We start from the raw sequence: 11,280 nt of genomic DNA, 5'->3' as shown, positions 1-11,280 counted from the left end.
ATTATCAACAATGCGATTGTTTGTGTTGCACTTCTCTGGATTGTAACAGTATAAAGCCTAAACCGTTAGTGAAAGAATCCAGGACTCTGCGCCAAAAAATAGTAGCAACAAAAATACATTTCTTTGTGTATTTATTTCATAAGGTGCCCTTGGTGATAACACGTGTTTCGGCTCAGTAGAGCCTTTCTCAAATCTGGGCTGATGATAACAACATCTAATAATACAGAAATTTGCATTTAAAGAAATCATACAAAACATATGTTATATCCCCAATTTCCAGACATTCAGGGGGTTATAACCCATGCATCGGAATCAGATTAGGTCATGTGATATAAAATAAGTTATCGTAAATTGCCAAATTTAGACCAAATCAAAAGGTTGTTAAGAGTAGGCGTAACATACACAATGCAATTATGGTGACAGAGAATAAGGGCTGGCATTGGGGAGGATTGTATGGGTGTTGAGAGAAACATGACTATTTCATCAAGTGGGAAAGAATGAATGAAACCATCATAAAGCAGAACAAAAATTGTAAAAAGCAGAAAATAAAAGGGGAGAAACAAGAGAAAAACTGTAATTTAGCGCTTTGTTAAGTTATTCCAGCCAAAAATATGTCATTTATGAGATATATGCAGTCCGGTCTTTTGTATGGACTGGGGAACTTGCCCAGTGGAATCTCACAGCTTTTTCGCCCATTCAATCAATAGTTTCTTGTAAGTGGGATTGATCCCATAATTCCTTCCGAGAAGCAATGAATTAGCAATTGGTTCGATTATGGGCTAATTACTGCCATTCCATAATTGTTTACCTTTACTGACTATCAAGATTTCTGTCTTGAATGATGCTGGTTACTAGAGAGGTAAGATAATTAGATACTAATCAGTCAAATGAAATGGATAGTCAGTGAAGGAAAAACATTTTTTTGCTACTATTTTTGGCGCAGAGTCCTGGATTCTTTCTATTCTCTTTACTTTTGAGAGGGGTTGCACATCAGAAATCCAAATTTGCCAAGTTTGCACAAATTCCCTGAAAAGTGAGCAAAACAGCCTAATTTTTTCAAGTGGCGATATATGCAAGGAAGGACAACTAGTACGAGTGCAAAATGAGAGACAGCCACAGGAAACCACAGTGCAGTGGCCCTGGTGCAGGAGTGAAGACTGTCAGAGACTATAGTGTTACCTACGGCATAAAGTAAGGAGCAGAATAGATGGGTGTGAGGGTAGAGGACCTGGTGTCATTATCACAAATGACTGTAACTTTTTATGCATAATTTAGAGATAATATCTTTATTTTCTACATTTTAATATTAATTTCACTTACAATTGCCTCGTCTTTTGTTTGGCTGAGAGTAAGCGAAGCCAACTATCCATGTGCAGGGGCTTTCGGATTGGTGTAAGATTACATTGACATGTTGAAGAAAAAATGCTCCACACTCGAAGAACTGCGCCACAGCGTATATATTTGTGGAAACTGAAATGTATTGATTATAATGCCCTTTTGGATAACACGTGTTTCGACACACCGTTGTCTTTTTCAAATCAGGGCTAGTGCTAAAAACTAGTGAATGTGTAGCCGAATTCACAGTGAAAAACATATATCAGAGATCATAATGCATAATCAAACACATGTAGAAGTAAACCATGAAAACAAAAGATTAAATTAAATTACATTCAAAATAGTCACAGAGAGAAAGGGAGGGGTGAAGGGGCAGGAGGTTCAAGGTAAGAAAATAGAAAGCAAAAAGATAAAAAACAACAACAAAATATTAGCACATATAATCATGGGTCATTATCTAGTAGTGTTTAGACAAAAACATCAATCTTACTTAAGATAATAGATATAGAGGTTTGCCCATGGAGGCCTTACCTATATTCCAAATCAAAAGTCTTCAATTCAGTAGAACAGAAAGTCATGGGTTAAATCCCCCTGTTTTGATTCATGCCAAAATATCACATTTTGGACCGTAAATACGTGTGACTCGTCATTTAAAACGTCCGATATTGTCAATGTCTCCTATATTACATATTATTGAAACTATATGTCTAAGTGGAAAAACCTACAATAGTGAATTTCCCGAAATTAAAGTAACCTCAATTATACAAATTAGTAATTATTTGTGAGAAAATGTTCATGTAAATACTGGATGAAATCCTAGCATGATAGAATACTAAATACGATAAACACCGTTTGACTGGAGCGCAGCAAAACAATTCAAATAATGTACTCATAGACCGGCTACATGTATAACGTATGCGCTTACTCTGGTCCAAGCACGGCCAGCCCATTACTCGAGTTACAGCCGTGCAACAGAATGCGCCAACAAAAAAGCGCTGAAAGCACAAAAGAAATGTGCTGCAGCTTACCTCCGGCTTGTACTCAATCTCCTTTCATCTGGGTCGGTCGGCAAAGCGGTTTCTCCCAAGTTTACAAGGGTTGTCTAGGCAACCCTAGTCCTACTACTATTTCCATTAGGTCCTATTCAGAGAGTCAGGAAAAATAAATGAGCGCCATATTATGAGTTCAAATTAGAGAAAAGGGAATACAAATCGTCGAAATAGATAAAGGATCCCCATGGGGCTGTAGTTTTAGCATGTTAGGACGGCAGTGCTAAAAATGAAGAAGTTTTATGGAAAAGTTAAACCTAAAATCTACAGGTGATCAATTAAGTCAAGTGAAATACTATAGACGGTTGTTATCGTGCAGAGTGGTCGGAAAGGCAAAAAAGAATAGGCAAATAAATATCTCAGTATATTGCCAGATAGCAGAAAAAAGCTGCAGTAGTAGATGAAGTGACACAGTGACAAGGGTGATGGGGGCACGGCTGAACAAAATACCATTCACGCTAAGCATGTGTTTATATCCCCGAGATTACATGAAAAAAATGTCATATAAACAAATTAACTGTAAAGCCAAAAAGTTCCAAATACTTCAGTATTGTAAATGCTAGTCGAGAACAAAGAGTAACAAATAGTATTGTAGTACAAATAAAATATCAGCAGGAACACATGAATACATTTTAGAAACGTTATGTGTTATTTCCCCCTTGGAGGAAGTACGCCATTTCATGGTCTTGGTTCAGGCCAAATTCTGTTGCTCTAAATTTACAAATTGTGCGAGCTTCCATCTGGCGAAGGAGGATCTCTCTGTTACCGCCCCTCTGACCTAGAGAGGCTTGCCTCAATCCGATGAACCTCACATTCATTTTGTCATCCAATTGATGATTGGTTTGCCAATGTTGTGCAAGTGGTAGTGTGGAATCAGATTTACTCATAGTATAAATATGCTCGCGTATTCTACACCTGAGTTCTCTTATGGTGCTCCCAATGTGTACGCGTGCACATGTGCATATTATGGCATATACTATGTATTTGCTACGACAGTTGATGGTATCTTTGATCCTGAGAGTAGTTCCTCTTGAATCCGAATAAATCTCTGTGTTATGATGTGCTAATTTGCACATACTACACGATCCACATTTCCTGAATCCTGTCGGTTTCTTCGGCAACCATAGTTCTTGTCTTGGTGTTGGCAAATCAGGGAGTAGGGATGGGCTGAGTATATTTTTCAAAGATTTTGCTTTTTTGAAAATTAGTTTGGGTTTTTTGTCGCTATGATCTCTGAGATGATCATCCAGTTTGAGCAAATGCCAGTTCTTGTTTAGTATCTTTCTGATTTCAAAGTTGTCATGTGAAAAAGTTGTAATAAAGCTGACTTTGTTGAATTCCTCTGATCGATTAGGAATCTTTTGTGTTAGGGTTACATCCCTATTAATGGTCTCAACTTTTGCATATGCCATGTATATATGTTTCTTTTTGTAACCTCTCTGATGAAATCTGTGTTTCAATAAATCACATTCCTCATTAAAGTCATTAGTATTACCACAGTTTCTACGGGCTCTCACAAATTCATCCTTCGGTATGTTTTTTATTACTGTTCGTTGGTGACAACTTGTTGCAAAAAGGAAACTGTGGTAATACTAATGACTTTAATCGTGCAGAGTGGTCGGAAAGGCAAAAAAGAATAGGTAAATAAATACCTCAGTATATTGCCAGATAGCAGAAAAAAGCTGCAGTACTAGATGAAGTGACACAGTGACAAGGGTGATGGGGGCACGGCTGAACAAAATACCATTCACGCTAAGCATGTGTTTATATCCCCGAGATTACATGAAAAAAATGTCATATAAACAAATTAACTGTAAAGCCAAAAAGTCCCAAATACTTCAGTATTGTAAATGCTAGTCGAGAACACAGAGTAACATATAGTATTGTAGTACAAATAAAATATCAGCAGGAACACATGAATACATTTTAGAAACGTTATGTGTTATTTCCCCCTTAGAGGAAGTACGCCATTTCATGGTCTTGGTTCAGGCCAAATTCTTTTCCTCAAGGGGTAGGGGTCAAATGCCCCTTTGTTGCCCCACATCAACTGCAACATCTTTTTGAATTGTAAAACTTAACCAGGCACATGGAAACGTTTTCGTAGTTGGTACAAAGTAAAACCCCACTAGTGTGGCATTACATTGACATGTGTCTCGTTCTTTCCTTGTGTGCATGTCTCCAAGATTATTGTATGCATCCTAACTTGTTTATTTTTTGTTTTTGGAACATATAATCACCACCAGGTGGCTAATGCAATGCTACAGGGAAGAGAAAGGGTTCAGAAAAACAGTCATTGTCTTTCATCAGAGTCCTTCAACTTTGTCAGAGTCATTCACCTACGCCCCAGTCCTTCTTCACAGACCTTTGTCACAGTCCTCCATCATAGTCCTACTTCATAAATACTGTTGTCCTGCATCAGTCCTTCTCCTTTGTTAGTCTTTCTTCATAGTCCTTGTCTTTCCTCACAGTCCATCAGCACAGTCCGTATCACTGTCCTCCATCACGTACCTTCATCGTCACAGCCTTGCTCTCCTTCATCCCGCTCCTCCTTCCTCAAAGTCCTTCTGCTTTATCATAGCCTTTCTCCTATGTCAGTACTGAATTAAAGCCCCCCTTCATCAATCCTTTATCATTGTCCTTCTACTTCATCATAGTTAAAATGTTCTTCACAGTCTATCACAGAAATTTGGCAATCCTTATAACAGCTCTCTACATCATTACTTCATCGTAGTCTTTCTCCTTCATAGTAGTCCTTTTCTTTATTAAAAGTCCTTGTTCACAGTCCTTCTCCTATCACAGTCCTTCTCCTTTGTTAGTCTTATGTGATAGTCCTTCTCCTTTGTCAAAGTCCTTCAAGGCAGGGCTTCTTTTTCGTCATAGTCCTTCATCATGGTCCTCTACCTTATCATAGTTGTTCTCTTTCAACATAGTCCTTCTCCTTACTCACAGTCCGTCTGCTCGGTCATAGCCCTTCTCCTTTTTTAATAGTCTGTCTCTTCCATCATAGTCCTTCTCTTTCAGCACTGTCTTCCATCACAGTCCTCCTCCATTAAAATCCACACTTGTCACAGCCCTCTGTGACTGGATGCTCGCCACTAAAGAACCACTCCAGAAACAGGGATATGTTCCAAGGGTGTTTTTTGTAGCTATTCCTACAATCAATATGGCTGTTAGGGTGTGCAGGGTTCTTGGAAAGGTTTGTGTTATGGCCGTCCCTCTCTTACTCGACTATCCTTAGTCCTTCCTCCTCCCTAGCCCAGGCACCCATAATGGGGTGTTAGTAATATCACAAGGTGACCCCGACTATCTGTGTTTCCACCTTCTGCTAAAAGGGCTATCCATAAGATGGTGGCTAGCTACCTCCCTAGGGGTCTTCTAGTTGTCCCTGATCTAGTCCTGATTGGTCCTCTCTGGGAGATATAGGATAGTGTTTCCTTTCACCTACTCCCACTTGCTCTTCTTGCACACACAGTCTCTCCTGACCCTTTCTATACACTGTGCCCCGTGAAGTACCCCTGGCGCCGCCCTGCTGTTCCTCCGATCTGTGAGACAGTCATGGTATCATGAGATCACACAGACAACAGATGTAACAGTGTGAAATCCTTTAATAAAATGTCTGGATGGGTGTAACGTCTAACTTGCCCTATAGCTATGGTGGGGATTACCCTACCTAACGAAACTAAGGAACAGCTATGTCCAGATGTCTGCCTGGATCAAAACCTATGCTTGCCCTCACGTTTAATACCTAAATGTAGTGCACGGATATTCTAACTCAAAATAGTGTCCAAATTAAAGTCTGGAGCAATCTCTAGCTCTCTTCCCTAAGTTCAGGATACAGTTCAAAAAGACAATGTTCTCCAAACATAGCTTGGGGTAATTTCCCCAAGCTGCAGGTACTGGATTATCAAAACAAAGTTCAAAAAGAGCTTGGGGTTCCCTTCCGCAAGCTTTAAGCATGGATTCACAACACCATGTTCAAAAGGTAGGTCTCAAGAAGCTAAGGCTTCCCTTCCCCAAGCTTTAAGCACTGTTCACAACACAATGTCCCAAAAAGGGCTCAGGGTTCCTCCCCTAAGCTTGTAATTTTACTTCACCAATAATCTCATAGTATTCAGTAGGAGCTTAGGTTTCTCTTTTTCAAACATGGGTTTGCAACACAATGTTCACCAGGTAGTGTTCTCAAGAAGCTCAGGTTTCCCTTCGCCAAACTTCATGCACTGTTCACAACACAATGTTCCAAAAAGGGCTCAGGGTTTCTCCCCTAAGCTTGCTACCTTGATTTGGAACCAATATTCCACTCTTTCTAGTTTCTTGGCTGCTTGCACAGTTCCTTTTATTTGGTTGGTCCTCCCTGGTCTAGGCGCAGTTGACAGACTGCACAGCCCACCCACTACAGGTCATGCATCCAGTTGAACTTACCCAAGCTCTTTATCCCGTAATTTAGAATTGGTGGGTGATTCACACTTGGAAGATTCAAATGCAGCTTAAACTTTCAATTCAGTATTTTTCTCACACTTCACTGCTCCCCTTGGCAGCTACCTTGGAGAAAACAATTTCTTATAATTTTATTATTTCACATTTCTTTAGAATTGTCCTTTGAATGTTCAGAGTCTTTTCAACACTTATTCTTCCTTAAACGTGACCACTCTGAAACATTGTTTTCATTAGCCCACTGTTGGCCTTGCATTCATCAAAAACTTCCTCTTTGCCTCCGCTTTCTCTCCCTCTCTCCCCTGCTAAAATCACTGAACCTGCACTGAATCTGCAACTGGGCCACTCACCGATCTCGGTCCTTGGCCCAGCCACTCTTCCCTGCACTGCCTACCTGCACTACGGGACTGCCTCTGTATCCTGCAGCCCCTTCTCCCGGCACTTACCTTGCACTTGCCACCAGCTGGCCCTATTATTTATCGTTTATTGTACTAACCATGTACTGCACTCTCCTTGCACTTGCCACCAGCTGGCCCTATTATTTAACTTGTATTCTACTAACCATGTACTGCACTTTCCCCTCTCCCCTCCCCCTTGCACTTTTCCCAGTCCCCTCTACCCTTGCACTTGCTGGATCTGAATGACACCTGGCCTAGTAGGATCGTTGTCGGTCTCCCCTTGTTCCCCGCATGCCTCGTTGCGCCTTGAAACACTTGTGTATAGGCGCGTTACAAATGCCATATCATATCATATTTCACCCTTCGATTCCCATCGGAGGCTTTCAAGAATGTGCTGCCTGCACATAACCACTCCGATACAATGTAGCTTCACTACTCTTCAAACATGCATTGGGTTTCTTTCATTCATTGACACTCATCGGTAGGACTCCAGATAAGGTGTGTACAAGGCCGTGTTAGTCATGAAAATCTTGTAAATACTACAGCTTTATTATTTTCCTGTGTACATTTACACACAAGTTTAGAGCAGAGGGCAGTGCAACGATCAGGTTACTTGATAGAAACCAGAAGGCTTTATTTGATTTTTATCTGCATGGATGTAATTGCAAGCCATGGATAAAAACCTCTGAAACAGAATGTATTTCTCTGAAGCCGTTCAAAAAAAGGACCTGCACACTGTGATAAAAGGAATCATCTATTTCCATTCAGCTTCTGCTGTGTTGCTGCTCATGGAGCAAACAGAAGCACTGTGCATATTTATTTTCCTAGCATTTTAGGACTATAAAATTAATAAAATGGAAAACTTGCAATTGAGTATTAATATTTTGTAACAAATTATGAAAGCAAACCAGTTTTGCACAATTGTATTTTTCATAATTCCTGTGCTGTGTGCATAATCATGCAGAGGCAGATAATTTTTGCACTTATAATTTAATTTAGGATCTAATTTTAAAAACAGTGTGTAAAATGACAACTATCCACAATCTAGGTTACATCCATTCAACCTGGCAGTCAATGGGGTACATTACTATAAATGGTCGGTGGCAGCAGAGTCTTTGCTCAAGGGTGATTGATTGTCATTACACCAATCACAGGTGTTCTAGCCTCTCAAATCTTCAAGACTACAATTAAAACATCCAAAACCTGACTCTCCAGGAAATGCAAGCGATGTACAAAAACAAACAAATGAAAGTTACATTTGTAATTGAAATAGAAACTCAGCAAAAACTGTCCCTGTGATAATCCATATAGGTATTTAACTTTATGTAGCGCTTCATACATGGTTCGTCCAACATCTAGGCACTGTGATTATTATACCTCAGTCGATACTCAGTTAACCGGCCTGTGAAGGATGTTGGCCAATAAGATAGCTCAGCTGGTTGAGCACTCATTGCTGCGATATGTGCGTGATCTGTAGGTTGTAGGTTTGAATCCTGGCAAGGCCATCTCAGCCATTCATCCTTTCAAGGTGGATAAAGGAGTACCGACTTTGTTTTGGTGATAATTGTGATAAATATGCTCTATGTAAAGCGCCTTGCCAAAAGCGCTATGTAAATGACCATTTGATCATGAGATTAGATATAGAATTTAGCATGGAGTCCTTGCATCGCTGCACTGTTTCATAACATTGGCATACCATTAGGTAGTTATAGCTCCAGGAAATGAGGACTTTCATTAAACATCAAAAGACAATTCTGCTATTGAACCTCAAAACACACAATACAATTTATGCTTGCTTTATTATGCAATTGGTTAGGTTTTTGTGTTTTCAACATTTAAATATACACAGGAGAGTTCAAATGGCCAGACCTTAGAGAAACAATGCAAGGTGTATTCTGTCACAATGCAGAAAGCTGCCGCATACTAATGATTTCCATACAGTTTTTGCATATGTCGGCTGGATGTCACATACATTTTACTCTCTTGCAAAGGAGAAAAGTAATTTTTACTCTCTTAAAATCACATTTACTCTCAAAGTTTAAAAATAGGGAGTAAAATACTCCAACCTCAAAATCGTATCTGGAGCACTGCTCACCGGTCATGTAACTCTTCTTTCCCGGCTTCTTGGTGTACACGATCAGGATGTCTTTGCCTGCCACGCAGACACCCTTAGACCATTGACACTAGTCAAGGAACGAGCACCTTTCGGCCACAGCATAGGGACCACCTGCTTCTATGGCTCCCCTCTTTTCGGTCTCCCAGCTCCTTGGAGGCACGGCTCCCTCGCCATGCGATGACACTCTACTGTGCCTTTCTCCAGCATCTCGATGTTCCGTTCTCCTCCGGTTTCTCATGGGCTATGCTGGCCTTCCTGATGCTCCCTCACTCCACAGGCTTCTCGCTCTCTCCTTGCACCAGCACCCCCTTCCTCTTGCTATTTGTGGACTCAACCTTTTATACACCTGTGAGTCTTCAACAGGCTGCAGGTTCCAGGTGTGAAGTTCCAGGTTCAATTGCCTGACTACAATCATCCCAATTAACAGGACATGCCTGGCCTTTAGTTATATAGCCTTCAGGCTCCCTCTTCTTCATCTCAGTACTATAGTGGTGTTTTCTATAGGTAATCTTCATTACTCTTGGGGTCAGTTTCTTCTTCTCAGTACTTGGTCTGACTTCAGGGGGAAAAGCGGCATCTGAATACCAATATCCTACAGAGGCTGCGGGAGGGTAAGACGAATCACTCTCAGGAAATGGGGGATACTGGCACCCTCTACCCAATCTCCAAAGACCCTCCGCCCAGGTGATCCTCCCTTGCTAGTCCTCCCCCAGGGTCGGTATCCAAAAACTATGGCCCTTCCCTGGCCTCCTGAACAGAAGATCCCTGGGGAGTAGGTGTGAGAGAGCCTTCAGGTTTCTCATATCTTGCACACTCCACCTTCCTAACTCCACCACTCTCCTTATTCCTCTATCTCCAGCCACCACTCTACTACCAATACCTACACTACTATCGCCTTCCTTCCTCTTCACTACTACTCCACCTTCTACTCCCACTCTACTGTTACCACTGCTTCCACACAGCCGCCTCCCATCTGTTCCTACTACTCCTACCACTACTACTCTCACTAACTCTAGCTCCTGCTACTGTCACTTCCAATACTGTCAGTTCAACTCACTACCATCAACTAGTACCACCTAACACTTACTGCTACTACCATCAACCCCAGCTACCACTACAGTCTCCTCTAAAGCTAGTTCACACACTCCTTACTATCACAAAGAAACACTGCACAGACCCCGTCTCTCCAATAGCCTCTGCACTCCTTTTACTTTAGCTTCCTCTTGTCTCTTGGACGTCCTCCCAGGCCATTTTAAGCACTTTTAGGGCTCGGGGCACAGACCTCTTTGGGGCCCCCTCCACCGAACCGATCACAACCCAAAGTTTGATACGCTGCCTCGCAGCAATCAAAATGAGCCATAGTGAATGCCCAAACTATGTATACCACAGTGAACACAAACCATTACAGGATGAATTGATCAGAGGAGAATGTATTTGTCAACAGGTAGGCATTAGGTTTCGAATCTCAGCCGCATGCCATCAAATATCCTGACATGCTATTTAATTTAATGAACAATGGAAAAGGACTTCTTTAGCTCAGGCAGCTCTGTGGGGCCCCCCTCCAAGGTGCGGGCCCGGGGCAAGCGCCCCTTTTGCCCTCCCATAAAGACGTCTCTGCCGGTCCTCCACCTCCTATCCTCACCCAACTAACCAACACTACGAAACTCAGCACCTCCTTAAATACCACACCCTCTCTCAGGATTGGATACTCACCCTGTACAATCACTTTCCTGACTCCAGGGGGTGTGGCAGGGGAAGTGCTTAGGTGGGCTTCAAAAAGGGCTTGTTAGCCCCACCCCCTTTTCCAGGTAGCCTTGCAGTACCTCTTGCAAAGAAAGTAAAATACTTGGGCTAGTGGGGATTTCATTAATAGTGCCTTTACTTAAAAGATAAGATCCATGGTGGTTTAGTGAAGGAAATTCCCTTTTGCATGCTTCTGCAGACACTGTCC

The sequence above is a fragment of the Ambystoma mexicanum genome, chromosome 4p (assembly GCF_040938575.1).
Source record: "Ambystoma mexicanum isolate Mex_15411 chromosome 4p, UKY_AmexF1_1, whole genome shotgun sequence".
Taxonomy (NCBI): domain Eukaryota; kingdom Metazoa; phylum Chordata; class Amphibia; order Caudata; family Ambystomatidae; genus Ambystoma; species Ambystoma mexicanum.
This window is presented reverse-complemented; position numbering follows the sequence as displayed.